General features: G+C 35.0%; 1 long non-coding RNA gene across 1 annotated transcript; it reads right to left on the bottom strand.

Annotated features, from left to right (window-relative positions):
- Positions 1 to 377: 377 nt before the first annotated feature.
- On the bottom strand, positions 378 to 11553 carry LOC119511557. The gene is made up of 3 exons (XR_005212200.1): positions 11534 to 11553; positions 5486 to 5585; positions 378 to 514 (listed from the first exon to the last, which is right to left on the bottom strand). It is a non-coding gene; the product is annotated as an uncharacterized LOC119511557 (long non-coding RNA).
- Between the last annotated feature and the right edge of the window lie 344 nt (positions 11554 to 11897).

The raw sequence follows: 11897 nt of genomic DNA, 5'->3' as shown, positions 1-11897 counted from the left end.
CTCCAGAAACCCGGTCTAAAGGCTGGGAATCTAGGTTTGAACCAGGAAAAGACCACTGCTGGAGAATAGAGTATCCAGCAGTGCTATAGGCAGTTTCATTTGATTGGAGTGACTGCAAAAGCAAACACATGGCCAGTTTCTCCTGAAAGCTACACCTGAAATTTGCATCTGAATAAAGCCTGAGATTAAAGACCTAAACTGAAAATCTCTGAAAAGCAGAGTAGAATTTCCGTAAATCTCTCCAAGCTCAGAAAACAAATTATCTGCCCCAGGAAGGAGTCCAGGAAACCTTACCAGGTGAGAGTTGAGCATCCTGGTAGGAAAGGTGATTCACAGGTCTCTCTGGAGCCATCAATCCCTGGACATTTACTGAGAGCAGCTGGATACCGAGATGCCAGAATTAGACGCTGGATGAGTTTGAAATCAGTAGAGCTTTTAGTTGTCGCAGAGGTAGGAGAACTTCAAGCAAGTGGTCAGTTTCCTTCTTCACATATCTGCTAAATTCAGAAGCAGCCTGGAGCAAAGAGGTCGAGACTTTTAGGAATGAACCTCTGCAAATCAGAGTGGAATTTCCTGCAACCTATCAATGTTGAGGCTGGAATGACCTGTCAGATTCTCAGCTGAAAACCCTAAAAACCCAAACTCCCAGAACTGAGGCAAACCAGAGGTGCGCTGGCAAACCAGCACTGACCCAGCTCCCACCTCGCCTACCCACTGCAGCTTAAATACCAAATGTGGAGCATATGATGCAAATGAATGACAAGCAACAGGACCATATGAACAAAAGTCAAGAGGAAATCATAGAATAGTAGACGAGAGGAAATCCACGTGTTGATATTAATAGACAAGGGTGTTAAATAGTTAAAATAAATATGATTAATATGTTCAAGAGAGAGAAATATAAAAACTAGATGAGAGGATGGAGGGTTTTATCATAGGATTGAGAGTCTTAATAGTATCAAATTATTGTGACAAGATTTATGAAATTGAAATATAAAATATTTGAATTTGAGAAATCAATAGATGGCTTTAATGATTGGCCACTGTAGAACTCAGAATTAATAAAAGGGAATGGTTGTCAATAGAAAATATCTAAACTGAAATACAGACAAAAGAAACTATATAAACTAGAAAAAAGATTAAGAGACATGTAACTCACTCAAAAAGTTAAACTGCATGCAATTAAAACCCCCAAAGAAGAGAGAATGGAACAGAAAAATATTGAAAAATGAAATGTTAAGAATATATCAAAAATGAATGACATCAATCCTTCTAGTCAAAAAAAAGCCTGAGAATTCCAGGCAGGAAAAATTCTTAAGAACTGCCTTTCTAGGAATATAAAATGATAAAGGAAAAAATAATAAAAGAAAAGCAAAACCAAGACAAAAATAAAACTCTAAAAGCAATTGGACACTAAAAAATAAAATAAACATACACATTCTATGAATTGAGAATAACTCAGACTGTTGACATCACAAAAGAAATGAGAGAAGCCAGAAGAAAATTACATAGTTTATAACACTGAAAGAAAATAATTGCTAACCTAATGACTTCTTCCAAAATGAAGAGAAATTAATATAGATTCAAAAGACAAAAAATGGAGGCAATTCATCACTAGCATCATAGAACAAGAACACTTACTAAAGAGTCTTTAATTCCACAAGCAGTATCCAAACAGAAACACAAAAATTTAGGGAGGAATCAATAGGACTGGAAAGGTAACTAGGTGATCATATAGAGAATATGTATACACATGCACGCACATATGGGTACACGTATGTATGTATATATGCCAAAATATAAAATGCTATATATGTATGTAGATTATACTTAAAATTAAATGCATGACAAAATAAACAGGAAAAAGCTAAAACAAGTTAAATGCCCATAGTTTCTATCATTATGAGAGGAATGGTATGGTAATACTTTGTGTTAGACTTTAACAAGTCGAGGATAAATGTTGTAATCTCTAAGGTAATCACAAAATAGTGGTAAATGTACATGTATGTTATTAAAAAAAAGTTAATGGAGGGAAATAGAATATTTTTTTTAAATATTTGGTTAATCCAAAATAAGGCAAGAAAGAAGAAATGAAGCAATACAAAAGCATCATAGGATCAAAAGAACAGGTCAGTAAAATTGTTTATAAAAATTCAAATATACACTAAATTAAAGGACTAAGATTTTGAGATTAGAGCAATATATAATCTACTATATATTACTTTAAAAAAGACATATGTTTAATATAAGCACAAAAACTGAAAAAGTAACAGCTAAATGTATCTCTTGACAGAACTGTGTTTTTTAATGAAAGATCAATAAACTATCAGTTTTTAAAACTGTCTTAAAAGATTATTTTATTAAAATTTTCTATGGCAAAAGCTTACAATTAAACTGAAATAATTAGTTGAATGTTCATTAACCCTGATAATTCTTTTTAGTTCCAATGATAGCAGCTTTATTGTACCAATGTGGGGTCACTATTTTTCCTGCCATGGTCCTCTAATGAAAGTAATGCCTTTGTTTATATCTCTTGCAGTAGGTACTATCATTTGCACTGCAGTATGACTTAAGCCAGTAAGGTTTTCAGTTTGTTTTACTAATAAGACATAGTGGTGGCATGTTCTCAAATTTCATCTGACAAATGTGCTTAGTGAGAACAGGAGCAGAACAAAGAGTCAATACTATTTTTCTTGCTTATTACTAACTTCCAAACAACTCCAGGTGCAAACACAAAGTGAACTACAAACTATCTGACATACCTCTAATTGTTTTTGTGAGGATATTCAAGCAACAGCAGTAGGAACTACAGCAGCTGGCTTTCATTTGGCCACTGTGATTGCAATTGTATAAGGCTGCAAACCACAGAACAAATAACTGCTGGACTTGGTTTTGTAAAATTAAGGACAAGAGAGAGATGGAGTACCTCTTTCCTAAAAGTGCCGTGTTTTCCCTAGTATCACTATTTTTCTATGTAAATTAGTCCCTTGGCCCAGTGCGAAGGCCAAGACCTGATCAGTATGACTCAGTTAGGTACGTTTCATATAGCCGTGTAAAGTAAAAGGAAAAGCAGACATTTCTATTTTAAGGATCATACCATGAAAACTCCGAAAGGTGCACACAGTCTCAGAACTCATGTCCTCTGTAGAGAACAGGTTGGGCATATATAAAATATAAAGGTAAATATCTGCTTTTACTATTTTAGGATTGGTTACAGTAAAATGAGCACAAGCATACAAAGCTAATTTTTTTATATAAATTGGGAAACAAAAGTTTTAAATTTTTTAAAAATATAAATTAGGTGTAACTCCACCTTTTGTAAAAAGAGTCTTTTAATTTCCATGAAAGGGTCGTAGATTGACTTTGTACCCCAGTTTAGACAGGTTCTTGATCTTAATCCGCATGCCTCTTGGTGTGAACTCATTGTAAACAGGGTCTTCTGAAGATGTTATTTTTAGTCAAGTTGTGGCCCATCTCAATAAGACTTTTATTCCGGATTGCTAGAGCCCTGTTACAGACGAAGTAACTGGAAGCCAGAGTTAAGGGAGCTCCCCTGGCCAGGAGCCAGCAACCGGAAGTTAACGGAACCGGAACCGGAAGAAAAAGGAAAGGTCCTAGCCATGGGATGGTAGGCTGAGATGCAAACTGTGGCACTCTATGGATTACGGGCAGCCAGCACCAGAATTTCACACACTTTGAAGAGGAAGCGCTGCCTTGCTGGTGCCTTGATTTTGGACCTCTCCTAGCCGCAAAACCTCAAGCCAGTAAATTTGCATTGATTAAGCCGACCCGTTCTGTGGTATAGCAGTCTGGAAAATGTAGAAAAAAGGTCAGCGTTACTATTTGGGGCTTTTTAAATTGTTCTGTTTGTTTCGTTGCGCAGAAAGAAATGCTCAAATTAATTTAATATTTGAAGAATATTTGGCCTTTAAACCATTTGTCTATTTACTTGATGGACCAGCGTTAATCTTAAATTACTTTTATGTAATTAAGCATCATCTTAAAACAAATATATTTAAATCAAAGATTACTTTTTAAAATTTTTATTTTTTAATATTTGACCACATGAGCACCTTAGTTAATTTCTTGAATAATATTCAGAGATCCTTGCAGAAAGTGAGTTAATTTTGTGTGTGCCTATATAATTAGTATAGATAACAAGTTTAACTGCTGAGTTACAAGTCTTTCCTTTCCTAAACAACTCTTTACAACTTGTATTGTTTTGGTTTTTTAAAGTAAATGTAAGCAGTTGTTCTAATAATTTTATTAGTCAGCAATATTATAAGCATTCAAAGCATAGCTGCAGCACTCTATTTTAGATGCAAAATTATTTATTCCTGGGGAGAATAGAGAATAAGTTTTTAGGTTTATCTAACAACTATACAATTCTGTATTCAAATTGCCTCACTTTGTACACTTCACAAATTCAGGATTTAATTTAGCAAAAATCTCATATTGACTCTTTCCCCGTGCTCAATCAAGAGGCCCAGTTTTCCAATATTATTCCTTATATAATAAAATTATATAATAAAATTCCCATTTAAGTAGAATTATGTGTTTGAAAATTCAAGTAACAAAGACAAATGATGGGATACTTCATTTCAAATTATTATGACTCAGTCCTACTCAGGTATTTCCCATTTAACAGCTTCATTCCTTGCTTTAAGGGAAGGTCATGGCTGCTTACATCCCTTTTGCTTTCTGTTTAGGAACATTAAAACTTTCTTTAGTTAGCAGTTGTCATACTTGGGAATATGACCTTTTTATAAGTTCTAGGTAGTTAGGGTATGGAGGAAAACATTTTTCCCCTTTGGTTTTCCTTCTTACCACTTTGCCCAGGTGACCACATACACAAACACACATGATGTCTTTCTTTTGTATAGAGGATTAAGTAGGACTAGAGGTGTCCCTGCACACAAGGAGGTTCTCCAGGTTTTCTTTTATCTTTTCCCTTTTCTCTGGTATCTCTTTTTTATCCTAGATGGAGATTGAGTTTAGAAACTTTGACCCCACTTGAGAAAACATCTGAGATAGTGACCTGGGACAGCTGTGCTCTATACAGTGAGGCAAATACTTCTCCTTTTCTGTCTTGTTTATTTCTCCTGACATTGGTGATTGTTACTCTCCTCCCTTTTGAGTAACAAGATTCAACAACTTTGAGTGCCTTTCTGTTCCTGGCAGCCTAGCACACCCTGAAAATGACGGTCATTATGGGAAAATTAGAAAATCCAGCGATGCCACTGGCGCAAAATGAAGACCTTCTGAATCTTTACTGTTCAGTGTCAACTGCTATTTGTATTTGCTATATTGTCTTCCAGAATTTTATCTTCATGCAAATAAATAAATAAAAATCTCCCCCACAAAAAATAAAATAAAAATTTAAAAATTAATAAAAAGAAGATGCAACAGTTTGTTTTTAACATTACATGGGAGATAAAAATTAGCAGCCTTTGGCTTGTCTTCATTTGATGTTACTTGAACTTACCTGGCAGACAATAAAAAGGGTCTTTTGATGTGGTAGAGCCTAGTTTCCTCTAGCTCTTCCTAGTAGAGCATAAAGCATCTTACGGTTTTCCCTTTGAGTTCTGAATCAATTGAGAGAGAAATCCAAGAATCAAACCGAGTTTAAAACACCATCCTGGTTGCTGTTAAAGATGGATTAGAGGACTCATATCCAGAGTTGAAACAGAATTCTAACTCCTTGACATCTGAATTGATCTTACTCATGAGAAAACCAGCTAGTTTTAAAGTGTTCTTTAGCTTTTCCTTTTGTGCTTAAATTTTCCTTGAGGAGTTGATGGAGAGGAGTGTTTTGTCAAGAAGAGTTAGAGGATATTAATGAGACCATTGCCTCAATATCCTCTATTACTATTATCTCCATATTAACACAAATCATTAATTGCCATTTTCTTTGTTTCTAACATACATTAGTGCATTTTTACCAAAAGTATTCTAAGTAATTGATTTCATGGGAATTTCTGTGTGGGCATATCTACCCCCTGCATTTTCCTGGATCCTGGGAAATAGTCTAAGTAATAAACAAGCAAACTTACTAAAGAGAAATTTAAACACTAAATTAATAAAGCATAAAGTATATGACATATATCCAAAACTGTGTGAGAATATTGTTCATGGGAACTAAACTTTACTAGATAATCTCAGGCTTCATAAAACTTTCATTTTAGCATTTCATTTTGCTGACGTTTTGGGGTCTTAATGCCGAGTGGGTGGTGGGTGGTGGCAGTGGTATTTCTTAACATCAATATATAATAAAGCAAAAATCACTTTCAGACAAAATTACCCTCGGAAACCTATTAAATCACCCAAAATGCACATCATAAAATACACCATCTAGCAATAACTCCATGTACTGTGCAGCCAAGTTTTTCTCCAGAACAGATAGTTGACTTGGGTTGAAGGGATGTATTGTATACATAAAGATGTATTTTTCACAATAATTGTAGACGTAGAGCTATGCTCACATAAAGAAAACCAGAAAAGAAATTAAATCTTGTGATGTTTATTGTATTCATTTATCCATTTTATTCTCATTTTGGGGCATTATGAATTTGAATACAGTAAATACAAAGTGTTTAAATCTCTATCACACACATACATACAGTTGGTTTTTGGTAAGCAAATGTGTGGATAGTGTACTTGTGCTTTTTGCCTTCCACAGTCTGGGATACAAGACCATAGGATGCATATGATTTTTGGCTTTTTCACATCCTTCAAGTACACAGCCTCTCAGCTTTCCAGAACTCAACTACATGGTTTTTCTTTCATCAGGGTCATGTTTGATGCATTTCTTATCAGATCATACAACTTCTTTATTATTGCTAACTAAGTTGCAGTTTACATGGAAACTTATAAATGTGTGGGAAATCTCTTTCAGATATTTTCCAACTGAGCTGCTAACTGTTCTTTACCTTTTTGGAAGGATAGAGATAGGATTATTTTATTGCAAAAGTTGTGGAGATCCAGATATTATAGAATTCTTGATTGAATATGGTTAGTCTTCTTTTGATCTCATGTGCTCTTGTTATTGGAAGTGTGGGTGAATTTCCACTGGGGAAGATAACTTGATTTCTGAAGACGACCAGGCAACTGTTTTACCATTCACAAATAGCACTTGATATGACACCTTATGATTTTCTTCCCCTCTTCTCATGTCATCCATCCAATAAACTCTCATAAAGGAATTCTTATCTGGGCTTACCTTTCTATGTGGCACATTATTAAGGTACAACCATGGTTAATCAAGTGTCTTTAGTGAAAATCACTTGGTGCATGAAAGTGTATGTTGTACACACATGCATGATTTTGTGTTGAAGAGGTGTTCACTTTTTTTTACTAACAGAATTGAATGTCAGAGAAAAATATTACTTTTAAATTTATTTGGCACAAATGATTGGCTTTGTATCCTTAGAGAAGAGTACTGTATCTTTTTTTTCCACAAAATAGGAACTTTCTCATAATTCAGCTTTTGCTGTGTGTTTCCATAGGAGTTTATATGAGAAGCTTACTTCTAATGTGTTACATTTTCCCTCTAATATAAATATTACTAGAATTCTAAATAATTCCATTAACCTTCCTTTTCTTCTTCTTTCAAGTAAATTGTTTGAAATGAAGACTCTTCCCATAATATATATATTATTTGCCCTACATTCAATGAGGATATCAGAATTTAGAAATTATACTAATAGTTGCACTTATGATGTGATTTAATGATGCTTCTGCTGCTTGTATATTATTTCATATATATGACACATATATGTGATCTATATATGAGAACTTGAAATTCCAGATTATACACCATTTAAAAGCATTGCATTCTACTAGTACTACTAATACCAATACCAACTGTAAATTCCTTGAAGACAGTGAATCTGATTCCTCACTGTACTCCCCAAAACATTACCTTGAAGATAGTATTTAACAATAATAGTAACTGAATGATTTGTGGCAAGGCAGGCCTAAGGATCACAAGTCCTAAGCATTGCCAGCTGGAGAGTGTTTCAATGAGGGCCACGCAGCAGCGGCACATTGGTGCATCCTTGTTGACAGTGAGTTCTCTTTATCACTAGTAGATAGTTGTTCCTGTATTTGTGGAAGGGTGTCAAACTCTTTTGATGTTCTAATGAAGTATACATTTTCTTTCTAGAAAAAGGCCCAGAGAAATACTTACATATTATTACCAGGATCTATTAACTCCCTAAAGATTCTTCAGTGACCCCCTAAAGATCTTTAAATGCCAAATTAATGACTCCTTAACCAGATGATGCAAGACAAAGTTGAGGAGCTCTTAATTGAAATTATAAGTTGAGTCTCAAAGAGGTGAGGGGTTGGTGTTTGGAAGTAGATCCATACTGGATCCATTGTCATATAGCAACCCCCTACGGATGCATAGGAATCTCAGAATCTCAAGTCGGATAACTATATTCGGTATATGTCCAGGTACAGAAACTTCTCCTTACTAGCGGGCTTTTAGCACTAAATTCCAATATAAAACTTTATTTCTGGTGCGCTGGACTAGAATACATGGAGAAGACAGCCTTTTGGTTTTCATTAGATAGGTTTAGTTAGCTAAACCTTTATCCCTGTCCTCATTCATGGATGTATAATGAATTGGTGATGTGTATCACTTAACAACCAAGGAAATCTCCCAATCATCATCTTATACCATATTCTTAGAAGAGAATCAGAAGATGAATGTCCCAAATATATGCCAATATGTACAACTTGTGTAAAGGTAACAAAGGTGGTCTTATTATGTCTTGACTATGACCAGTCTGTATAAAATTCCTCCTTCTTCAGAGTGGCAGGTAGGGGAGTGGGAAGAAAATGATTTGAACTTATACTTGAGCACAATTCAACACCTTTTTGTTTGTTTGCTTTTATTTTCTCTTAATTCAGTGAGTTTAAGAGTCAGCTGTCATTATCATTGATGTCTCTGAGGAGAAATCTAAGAGATATTTTATTGCCTTTATGGAGTCATTGATACAATAGTCCTCACTGCTCTCTTATATTTTTTTCTGAGAACATTAAGATGGGCACTTCAGCCCTTTAATATCTTTGTAAATGTCATGTTGATCTTTGCCTGAGGAGCTCTTGATCTCTATCTCGACAGAATTACTTTATTTAAATTCACCCTTCATATGGAATATCAGAAAAGTCAATCACTCCACCATTTTGTCAAATTAGAGTTGAATTATCTTAACAATTTTTTTTGGATTATTCAATGTGTAACATATGAGCGCATACTCGAAATGCTACAGTTCTTGTTAAACATCCATAATCTGCTACTATGCTATGAACCTAGGCAAACTTATCTTCAAGTAAACCTCTTGACCTGTAGAAGAAATTAAGTTCCCCAAGTTATCTCTCCTCTCCTGTTTTACACAAAGAAATTAAAACCCCAGTAAGTGTTAGTCTCTGAAAAGCATATTAATATCATATGAAGATTTTTCTCTCCATCCCAAATCAGTCCATGGACAAGACCACACAAGGAAGGCAAAGACTAAGCTTAGTGACCTGGGACTTAGACGGAAGAATGAATTAGCCCCTTTAGTTACATCTTTAGAAGCACATGCTGAGTCCCAAATCTTACAACTTTAATGACAGGGAACATGATAGGTTAAAGGTAGAAGCTAATGATAAGAAAAAGGGGTAATTCCCACTCTAGTTCTATTTAGTAGCTCCCATTAAGTCTACACTCCTGGAGAATTATGCTTACTATAGAGCAAAACATTATTTTTGTAGTTGGGCAAGTTGAAAAGGAACTGTGACCTCTGTTCCATGCAAATCCATTATACAAAGATGAACCTAGCACTGCAGAAAATACTATATATACCCATAACTTTATCTATATAACAGAGGGATGAGAAGGGAGACGGATGGTGAAAACTGAGTCAATAATCAACTGTCTTGCCACACAGCACCAGTTCTTTCATTATTTTGCATGTCAAAATTTCTCAGTTTTATCATTTGTAAGATAAATAGGTTTGTTGACCTTGAGAGTATTGTGAATCCTCTTTTCTGGTTTAACATGCAATAAATGATACCCTTCGGTTAAAATAATATCACAAGGTGTCAAAATTAAAATTAGATTCAAAGAACGCATACTGCATATCTGTAAGCTGAAGTAAATCATTTATAAAAAGGAGCAACTGCCCTCTTCTGAAGAAAGAAACTTGAAATCTTGTTTTTGAGAGTAAAGTTCTTGAAAAAGTTTCTAGGATGAACTTGAGAAGATTTAAACTAAAAAATGCCTAAACAAATCGAATGCCACAATGCACTAAGATTCACCCAAGCATCAAGGATTATTACTTTTGAATGTTGTTCCTTGATTTCCATTTCACATTGTATTCCACAGAATTATGGTAACTAAAATTGGCACAAATATAATTTAAATTTTGTCACACAGTGGCGAAAAAAATACATAAATCATTAAAGGGAAGCATATAGTATTTTTTAACACTCAAAGTATGGATCCATTTACTTAAGTGTTGTTAGTTTCTAAAAACAAGCACATTTTTAACCCTACTGCAAAATCCAACAGGATAGAAGATAGCTCCTTTTGACCCAACAGGCTTCTTCTAGTCTCTCTGTCTCTCTCTCTGTCCCCCCTCTTGGATCTAGTCCATGCACAAGGTAAAAATGTCTCTATTTTCCCACAAGGTTTGCTCCTGGAGACAGATCAGACCCAGGTACCACCAGGTGAGGCCTACAGTTTGGCAGGTACATTCAGTTTGGCACCTGTATAGTGAAGCCCAAAGTGCCTTCCCATCTATGTCATGTCCTGCAGCCCAAATTTTTGTAGGAATAAACTAAAATGCTGGTACCCATCTAGCCGATTGTCATCTCCTCTCAATTGATTCTGAACTTCAGAGGGGAGAATGAATGCTGCCATGAACCACCACCACCACCACCACCACCAAAAAAAAAAAAAAAAAAGCCCACTTTCCTCAGTTATAATTTGAAGAAACTTTTAATTTAATGAATAGTCAACTTCTCTCACTCTTATTAAATAGTTTACATGATCTCTGTAGCCCAAGAGATCTGGGTAAGTATCAGTTGTTAGGTATATTCCATAGGCTACAAATGGTAAAAGCTCTTTAGCCCACTTAATTATCATTTCAAATGTGCAAGGTGATGTTCTTCCAGTTTTATACACAAGGGCACTGAAGGTCAGAAACAGATGAAGATGTTCAGAATCTCAAAGCACTTAAGATTGTTGTATACACTCCCTATACAAATTAAAAGAAATACTAAACCATAAAATAAGTGTAATGGAGACTACATTTTATTTCTCATTCTGACAACATATTTTTATAACACCAAAATTTTCTTTGAAAAACTATTTCATGTGGTTTTACTTGTCCTGCTGCTTGAGGCCTGCTGCATGTGCTTAATTAGACTGCAGCCCATGAAGGTCTTAGAGGTTAAACAACTGGTAAGTAGCAAAGTCAAGATTCCATGCAAGAGCAGACCAAGCCTAACGCCGTGCTCATAACTCTGCACTCTGACTTACCGTGTTGTCTTATAATTTCCTATAATGTGACAGTGTGGTTCCTTCAAAATCTGTAAAATATAATGCAGTGTGTTTTACTTGCCACTTATAAAAGAGTTTATCATTACATTTTCTAATGGCTTTAAAATGTTTTAATAAATAACCTATACCCCACCACCACCACCACCTCCCCCATCACCACTACTTTGGCTATGTAGGACATTTTTACAAATTTTTGTCCTTTGATTCCCTTCTGAAGAAGAGACGGCAATCATGTTTCCCCTACTCAATTTAAATGCATTCCAAAACACCTTCTGTTTTCGTACTTTTCCAAACACTTTACTCTGAATTTTTCAGGTAGCTTCAAAATCATAGCCTCCTTTTT

Source organism: Choloepus didactylus, chromosome 16 (assembly GCF_015220235.1).
Source record: "Choloepus didactylus isolate mChoDid1 chromosome 16, mChoDid1.pri, whole genome shotgun sequence".
Taxonomy (NCBI): Eukaryota; Metazoa; Chordata; class Mammalia; order Pilosa; family Megalonychidae; genus Choloepus; species Choloepus didactylus.
Note: the sequence above shows the minus strand (reverse complement) of the source record. Positions and strands in the feature narration are given on the sequence as shown.